Raw genomic sequence first — 9,701 nt, forward strand, 5'->3', positions numbered from 1 at the left:
ACACAGACACACACACAGACACACTCACACAGACACATACACAGAGACACACACAGAGACACACAGACACACACACAGAGAAACACAGACACACAGAGACACATTCACACACAGATACACACACACAGAGATGCACACATACACAGACACACACACAGACATGTACACACAGACATGCACACACAGAAACACACAGAGACACAGACACACACATAGACACACACAGACATACACACTCACACACAGAGACACACAGACATACACAGACACACACACAGTGACACACATACACATACACACTCACACAGACACGTACTCACACAGAGACAGACACACATATTCACACACAGAGACACACACACATATACAGACACACACAGAAACACACACTCCCACACATAGACTCACACACACAGACACAGACACACACAGGAGAAGGGTTTCATCTTAGGATGAGTCAAGGCTTGTCCAGGAGCTCACACTCCACAAGCGCAGCAGGCCCCTCAGCCGAGACCCGGTCCAGGCTCGGAGCGCGGGGCTTTTGTGGGGCCCCAGGCCCTGGGAGTCCACTGCCGAGTTTTGCTCATTCGTTTGCTTTCCTTCCTCACTCAGTTTCTGAGCCAGCTCAGCAAACCTGGAGCTTAAATTGCAAAAGCCCCAAGGGTTCAACTCTGACCTTCGGCAGGACAGGATTTACCCTGAAGCCCATGGGCCCTTCTCCTGAGCCGGCCCTTCCAGAGGCCAGGAATTCCAGGTGGAGCTAGGTTTTGTGACCCCTGAGCCTAATGGAATGGAGGTGGGGAGCTCTTTAGTAAAAGGATGCCAGGCTGGGTGCAGTGGGCCTGTAATCCCAGCACTTTGGGAGGCTGAGGCAGCCGGATCACCTGAGGTCAGGAGTTCGGGACCAGCATGGCCAACATGGAGAAACCTTGTCTCTACTAAAAATACAAAATTAGCCGGGTGTGGTGGCGCATGCCTGTAATCCCAGCTACTCGGGAAGCTGAGGCAGGAGAAACACTTGAACCCAGGAGGCAGAGGTTGTGTTGAGCCGAGATCGCACCATTGCACTCCAGCCTGGGTAACAAGAGCAAACCTCCATCTCAGGAAAAAAAAAAGAATTTTAGGGGACACAGAGATTCAGTCCATAGAGGTGTGACAATACATATGAAATATTGCAACCAGAGATGCTCAGCCAAGCCCTAATGTCCCAAGTCTTATTAGGGGTCAATCATAGAGGCATGTGGCACCCACGTGACTGAACTTAACTATTTCATCTCCAGCCCTAGCTTAAGTCAGACTGATACAGCCTGGTCCAGGGCCCCAAGTGAAAAAACACAGGCATTCCCATAAAAAACATTGCTAACATAAACTGTCTCGGTGGCCCAAGGCCCCAGGTGAAAAAACACCCTGTTAGGCAGGATATTCCAAGGGCTCAGAGTTTATCTCCCAGGGGCCAGGCAAGGGCCAGTCCTCTCTTTGGAATGTGCAGGGTTTGGGCGGCCCAGGCCTGTTGAGTTAACCCCTTACTCCACAGGGCCTCTGCTGTATACATGGCATTACGCAGAGTTAGATTCCAAAGCAGGAGGCAAAAATCACGTGGAATCAGTGACCCTTGAAAAATCCCTCTGGAAGATGCTATTTTGGAGTCCTCATCTCTCAGGAAGTCCAGCACAGCTGGGCTTCCCTCCAGGGCTGCAGCTGGCTTGCACTGAGGCTGCATTGTGTGGAAAACGTGGTCTGCAAATCCTCCACTGGCACTCAGCTGTGACATGCTGGCCCTGGGGTCACCCTAGGGAGCCGCATCCTGGAGGGACCTCTCCTGCCCACTCCAGGAGGCCCACTGAGGGGCCTGCCTCCAACAGGAGCTCAGCAATATGTAAATGATTCTTTCTCCTTTTTCCACCAGCTACATTTAATACAATCTGCATAAGCTAAATGTGTATTTGATTCAACTCCTTTCCGGGGAATGAGTCTTCCTCTTGGGGTGAAGTCAAGAATAATGATCACAGTGAACACGCAGTGGGTGCTTGCTTTGTGACGGAGACATTTCTCAGCATTCTGTGGGTTCGCCCATCAAATCCTCACACCCTGCCTCTGAGATAGGGTAATCTATTACATGCATTTTGCGATGAGGAGACTGAGATGTGGAGACCTTAAATAATGTGTGCAGGCCAGGTGTGATGGCTCACACTTGCAATCCCAGCACAATGGGAGGCCAAGGCAGGAGGGTCACTTGAGCCCAGGAGTTCAAGATCAGCCCGGGCAACATAGTGAGACTCCTTGTCTAAAAAAAAAAAAAAAAAAATTAGCTGACCGTGGTGGCATGCCTCTATACTGTCAGCTACTTGGGAGTCTGAGGTGGGAGAATCACTTGAGCCTAAGAGGTCAAAGCTGCGTGAGCCATGATGGTGCCGCTGAACTCTAGCCTGGGCAACAGAGCAAAACCCTATCTCAAAAAAAGAAAGTAAATAAATAAGTAACGTGCCCAAAGTCCCACAGCCAGTTGGTGGAAGGGGCCGCAGTTTTAACCTAGGCAGTCCAGCTCTGGGCTCTGCCTCTCTTTTTTTTTTTTTTGAGACAGAGTTTCATTTTTTGTTGCCCAGGCTGAGGTGCAATGGCGCGATCTCCGCTCACCGCAACCTCCGCCTGCCGGGTTCAAGTGATTCTCTTGCCTTAACCTCCTGAGTAGCTGGGATTATAGGCATGCACCACCATCCCTGGCTAATTTTGTATTTTTAGTGGAGACGGGGTTTCTCCATGTCGGTCATGCTGGTCTCGAACTCCTGACCTCAGGTGATCCGCCTACCTTGGCCTCCCAAAGTGCTGGGATTACAGGTGTTAGTCACCGCGACGAGCCGGGCTCTGCCTCTTAACCACTATCTTCTTCTGCCTCTAAAAGGCAAATTAGCAGAATTATTGTAAACCCGAAAGCTAAGAAGGAGATGTGAACGCGTTCCGGCAGGACGCCGTCACTAGCTACTAGCTATGCATACAGACTCAAGCAGAAATGGAATTGGCTCAAAAACAGATCTTACAGCCAGAACAGGAGCTGGGAGTAAGTGACTGAAAAATGGCCGGGCGTCGTGGCTCACGCCTGTAATCCCAACACTTTGGGAGGGTGAGGCGGGAGGAACACCAGAGGTCAAGCATTTGAGACCAGCCTAGCCAACATGGTGAAACCCTGTCTCTACTAAAAATACAAAAATTAGCCAGGCGTGGTGGCAGGCACCTGTAATCCCAGCTACTCGGGAGGCTGAGGCACAAGAATCGCTTGAACCCAGGAGGTGGAGGTTGCAGTGAGCGAAGATAGCGCCACTACACTCCAACCTGGGCGACAGAGTGAGACTTTGTCTCAAAAAGAAAAAAAAAAGAAGAAAGTGACGGAAAAATTAAGGAAGTCATCCTGGCTGAACTGGAGGAAGAGGGGAATTCCCTTAGGAGAAGGGTTGGGCTCTTAGAGGTCAGGGGAGGCAGGTAGGAATGGGGGCAAGGGAAATTGTACCATCCCACCCTCCTAAGTGCCCCGGCAGAGGGAACTAGGAGAAGGAAGCCTTCTTTTGTTGTCACTGGATTGGGGAGGTGACTTGGAGATGAGAAATCTAACAGGGGTAACTAGAATACCTCTAGAGTCAGCTGGAATGGACCACCCAGGAGATTCCAGGGCAGGGGCTCCTCAAAAGCCTCCCTCCTCCTGTCATTGCAGGGGGCACCTCCTTTAAGGAGCTGGAGACCCCAGGAATGGATACAGAAAACTTGGCAAAAGTGAGAACGGTCCAGAAAGATAATCACAGAACAGACTGGACCCTGAATTTAATGGTGACCCTGTGATGTTAGGTGGGGAGGCAGGAGCAGCCTGAGCCCTGAGGCGATGTGCCTGGTCCATCCTAGGAGCTGGGGGTTCAGAGCCAAGCAGCACTCTGGGTGCAGTCACGACTGGCTTAGATGTTGCGCAGAGAGAAGGTGTTGGGCTGAGGTTGGGGAGGGCTTTTTGGAACAACAGGTACTTTGGGCAAAATCAGACTCTAATGATTTTCTCTTTCTCATTATGGGGAATCCACAGGGCAGAATCTGCAATGATCCAGGTCTATATCAGGCATGGTCCCATCAGGAGATAGAAACCATGTGTTGTGTTAACAGAGGAAATTTAATATAAAGAATTATTAACTAGGCATTGGAAAACTAAAAATGCAAAAAGAGAACTCTAACAGGAGAACCTTCCAGGAAGTTACACACACACCCAGGGCTGGAGGAATAAATAAGGGACTGAAATTATGAAAACACGGAAGCCTGGAATGCAGACCTCTAAGGAGCAGACAGAGTCAGCAGGTGCTGATGTCTCCAGAGGGGTGTGATGGGGCTGGTCTGCCTGCTGGAAAAACTGCAAACTGGATCCAGCAGCTACTGCAGGAAGGAACTGCCGCTGCCATGATGAAGAAGCTGTGTGAGGGTGATGCCCACAGGAAGCAGACAGAAAGGAACAAGAACCTTCATCTTGTTCTAGCCTCAAAGCTGCTCTTTATTTTTATTTTATTTATTTATTTATTTTGAAACAGAGTTTCGCTCTTGTTGCTCAGGCTGGAGTGCAATGGCATAATCTCGGCTCACCACAGTCTCCACCTCCTGGGTTCAAGCGATTCTCCTGCCTCAGCCTCCCAAGTAGCTGGGATTGCAGGCATGCGCCACTATGCCCGGGTATTTTTTGTTATTTTTAGTAGAGATGGGGTTTCACCATGTTGGCCATGCTGGTCTCGAACTCCTGACCTCAGGTGATTTGCCCACCTCGGCATCCTAAAGTGCTGGGATTACAGACATGAGCCACCACGCCCGGCCAAAGTTGTTCTTTCTAACATCCCCTATTGTCAGAGCCCAGCAAGGAAACAGCAGGCAAAGCAGAAATATCGTTTGCAGAATTCCAACTCCATCATCACAACACAGAGAGTATAGAAGGCTGGGCTGGAAGCTGGAAGACCATAACTTGAAAACTGGCAAATTCTACCCCTTTGGCTACTCTGCATTCATGCACACCCCTCTGCATATATTTTTGGAGTTCTGTACAACAACAAAAATAACTCTGTGTCGCTACATAACAAGATGAAACTATCCTTCATACAAAGAAAGACATTCTCACTCTGTGTTAGTCTGCTCAGGCTGCCATAACAAAATGCCACAGACTGGGTGGCTTAAACAACAGCAATTTATTTTCTCAGAGTTCTGTAGGCCAGAAGTCCAAGATCAAGGTACTGTCAGGTTGATTTTTGGTGGGATGAAGCCTCTTCCTGGCTCATAGACCTTCTCACCATGTCCTCAGGTGGCCTTTCCTTGATGTGTACAAGGAGAGTGAGGTTGGGGGAGATCTGAGTCTCTTCCTTTTCTTATAAGGACACCAGTTCTATAGGATTCGGGCTCACCCTATGACCTCATTTAACCTTGATCACCTCCCTAAAGACACCATCTTCACATGTCTTCATTAAGAATTAGGGCTTCGGCATATGAATTTTGAGGAGACACAGTTCCATCCATGACGCACCTTCCCCCCAAAATGAGAAGATGCGAAGTCCCATCAGTCACTGGGTTCATCCTGGGAGATAAACACACCATCCGTCTTCAGGACGCATTAGTTCCTCCTGAGTCAGTCGCCATCTTTTCTGAAAACTCTACCGAAAGACTAAATCATAAAGTTAAAAATTGTAAAGCTTACATAAAATAATATAATCACATGATGTAATGATAAAATAAAAGGAGGAAGAGGAAGGGAGGAAATATGCCTCACACAGCAGGAACCCCCTTTCCCCTTGGTGTTGGGACCATTAATCCCAGTCAGCAGACTAACCCTGTCTTTTGCCTATTGATCCAGTGGCTGAGAACCCCAAAATGACCAGGTGGCCATCTCAACTTTTTTTTTTTTTATTTTGAGACGGAGTTTCGCTCCTGTTGCCCAGGCTGGAATGCAATGGCACAATCTCGGCTCACTGCAACGTCCACCTCCCGGGTTCAAGCGATTCTCTTGCCTCAGCTTCTCAAGTAGCTGGGATTACAGGCATGCGCCACCACGCTTGGCTAATTTTGTATTTTTAGTAGAGACGGGGTTTTTCCATGGTGGTCAGGCTGGTCTCAAACTCCCAACCTCAAGTGATCTGCCCACCTCAGCCTCCCAAAGTGCTGGGATTACAGGCATGACCCACCACACCCAGCCCATCTCAACTTTTGATTCAATAAAACAATGGCATTCCCTGGGGGAAGCATTCTCTCCTTGGGAACTAAGATTTCCAAACCAGTGGGGTTCAAAGTTGCTGGGAGGGGAGAAAAAAAATCTATGATTAGGATATTAGTTTTAATGAGAGAACCCACTCTCATTCCATCCCTTGATTCCTGGACCATGTATTCTGACCATGGAGAACCAACAACAACATACATTGATCAGTGATTCAAAGCATATCTGTCTCCTGTAGAACAGAACCTCCTCCTTTCGGGGAGTTGTCTCCCAAATGACGATGACTTACTGAAGTAAGTCTTTGCTGAGCTACTCCCCCATCCCATGAAGCCAGCTGCTTCTGGGTGATGGAATATTTGGTAAGACCAGAGACCCTCATGACCATAAAGCTATTGCCACACTTCTTTTGTCATGAAATGAATTCCTTGATCAGAAGCAATGTTGTACCATGATGGTGAATAAGACTCACAAAGTCCACGGGTGATGATGCTGGCAGAAGCATTATGAGCAGGGATGGCAAACATATCTCCAAAGTATGAGTCTCTTCCAGTGAAAACAAATCTCCATCCCCTCCACAATAGAAAGGGTTCGAGTAATCAACCTGCTACCAAGCTGCCTGGTCCCCTGGATGCACTGTATCAGGGGCTCAGTGTCGGTCTCTGCTCTTGGCAGGCTGGGCACTCAGCAGTAGCGTTATCTGGGAGCCCTGCTGCCGGGAAGTATACATTCACTGCTGAACCCCTGCATAAGCTCCATCTCTGCCACCGTGGCCACGTTGAACGTGGATACAATGAGCAAGCACTGGGCTGGCTGGGGAAAGAGGATAACTGACATCCACAGAGAAATTCTCCTTCACCCTCTCATCATTGTGTCCACCTGGCTCTGAAGAGCACCTCTGCAGGGGGTGCCCGCATCCACATTGGAAACCAACTTCTTTGTATTCTGCGCCCATTCTCAGCACTCCACATATTTCCTACTCACACTGCATGTCACCATCTTTCAATTCTGTTTTTCCCAAATCCCTGACCATTCAGCTAAGCCAGGGGTTAGCAAACGTTTTCTATCAAATTTACAAATGTTTTAGGCTTTGTGGACCATTTGTTCTCCGTTGCAACTATGCAACTCTGCTGTTGTCGCATGAAAGCAGCACAAAAAGCAAATACATGGGCATGGCTGTGTGCCAAAAACACCTTTTATTTACAAAATCAGAGGGTGGCCAGACTTGACCTGAGGGCTATGGTTTGCCAACTTCTGAGCTAAACCATTAGCAACTGCCCGTGAATGACTGTAGATCCAGATCCTCTGTCAGTCCAAAGTGGGAGCCCCAGAGTCCTGCCTGAATATGTCTTTCAATGTCCTTCAGAGCAACCCCTGAATGAGGCTGTCATACCACAGGCACCCACTTCCAGTCAATGCCAGGATATGATGCAAAAATCACCTATAAACCAAACAGAACAAGTCTTCTCAATCACACATCCCTAAGGCCGTAGGTGGGGATCAGAGTGTCAAAGGAGCCTGAGCCACCTGCTCCTGCAACTTACCTGTGCCTGAGCACATTCCCGCTTGAGGAGAGACTGCTGCTGCACCGGCTGACCTCAGGGCTTGGTGGGTCTGATAACACCCAATTTCCACTGGACACCTTGGATACTGAGGTGTTCAGGGAGATCTCACCTCCAGGACTGGGGCCCTCATTCCCCAATTGCCAAGATGGTTCACAGCTGAGTCACCCTCTGGCCCTGGCCTTCAGCAGCAGAGAGCTGCCTCACCAACAGATGTGACCCCACCCTGGAGGAAGCCTACTTCCAATGGCTCGTCAAAGTAGGGGTGCAATGGCTTAGCTCTGTTGCCTGAATCTGGGATATCACTGAAGAGCTAACCCAGTTCCAGAGCTCCCCAGGGAATTAGCTAGCCCTCTGTTGCAACTTCATCATAGTTCAACATTTCTGTCTTCACAATTCCATCTCCTTCGCTCCCTTATGGGTGTTATGTCCAAGAGTATTTCCCAATAAACCCCTTGCCCCACAAATCTTCACCTCCAGGTATGTTTCATGGAAACCCAACCTTCTGAAACAGATGCTCAGGCCGCTGATGTCCAGCGTTCGGTCCCTACCAGGACACAGCTGTAAGCCAGGAACTGTTTCTTGTGTTTTTTTTATGTTTGTTTGCTTTAGTTTTTGTTTTTTGAGATGGAGTTTCTTTCTTCTTACCCAGGCTGAAGTACAATGGCGCAATCTTGACTCACTGCAACCTCCGCCTCCCAGGGTCAAGTGATTCTCCTACCTCAGCCTCTCGAGTAGCTGGAATTACAGGCATGTGTCACCACGCCCTGCTAAATTTTTTTTGTATTTTTAGTAGAAACGGGGTTTCTTTATGGTGATCAGGTTGGTCTCAAACTCCCGACCTCAAGTGATCCGCTCACCTTAGCCTCCCAAAGTGCTGGGATTACAGGCGTGAGCCACCATGCCCAACCCAGGAACTGTTTCTGTAAAGGAGAATACACTGTTGCAGAAGAGGGCATGGACTTGCATCAGAACCCTGGAGGCCTGCACAGTGATCCTCTTCCTGACACTTGCCAGCAGCCCATGCTTGACAGCAGCATCCCTGTCCACAAGCACATTCTGAGCATCATCAGTCTGTGGAGTCACAAGGCCCAAAGGAAGAGCACTTGCTGTGCAGGCTGGACTGGCTGCACAGTCTTCTCTTGATTTGGTCCCCACTCAAAACTGGCACCTACTGCATTATTATTATTGAGGGAGTGGGTTTGTTATTGAGGGAGTGAGTTTGCCCCCTCCTGCCCTTTCTTGCTCACTCTTTGCCCTTATTCCATGTTATGACACAGCAAGAAGGCCGTTGCCATATGCTGGCCCCTTGATCTTGGACTTTCCAGCCTCCAGAACCGTAAACCAATACATTTCTGAACAAATGGGTTGGAGTAAAACTCTCAAATGTGATGTATGCAAACCCCCATTATTTTTGTGGTAGATGGTCCAGATGCAGCAACATATCCTTCACCTTGAAGGGGATATCTTGACATGCTTCAGGTCATTGGTGCCCCATAAACCTCCCTGAGGTGACAGACCCATGAATTTTTATGGGGTTCATTTGCCTCATCTCATTTTCATTTGTCTTACTAATGTGCATGAAAAGTACTTGCTACTTCTTGCTCCTCAGGCCCTGTCTTGGTCCATTTTGTGCTGTTAAAACAGAATCCCACAGACTGGATAATTCATAATGATCAGAAATGTATTGACTTATGATTCTGGAGGCTGGAAAGCCTGAGATCAAGGGACCAGCATCTGGGAAGGGCCTTCTTGTTGCGTCTTAACATGGTAGAAGATCAAAGAGAGAGGGAGAGAGGGCAAGAAAGGGCGAACTCACCCCCTCAATAACAAACCCACTCTCTCAATAATAGCATTAGTCTATTCATGAGGGTGGGGCCCTCATGACCTAAACACCTCTTAAAGGTTTCACCTCCCAGTACCATCCCAGT

The sequence above is a fragment of the Piliocolobus tephrosceles genome, chromosome 13 (genome assembly GCF_002776525.5).
Source record: "Piliocolobus tephrosceles isolate RC106 chromosome 13, ASM277652v3, whole genome shotgun sequence".
NCBI classification, from domain to species: domain Eukaryota; kingdom Metazoa; phylum Chordata; class Mammalia; order Primates; family Cercopithecidae; genus Piliocolobus; species Piliocolobus tephrosceles.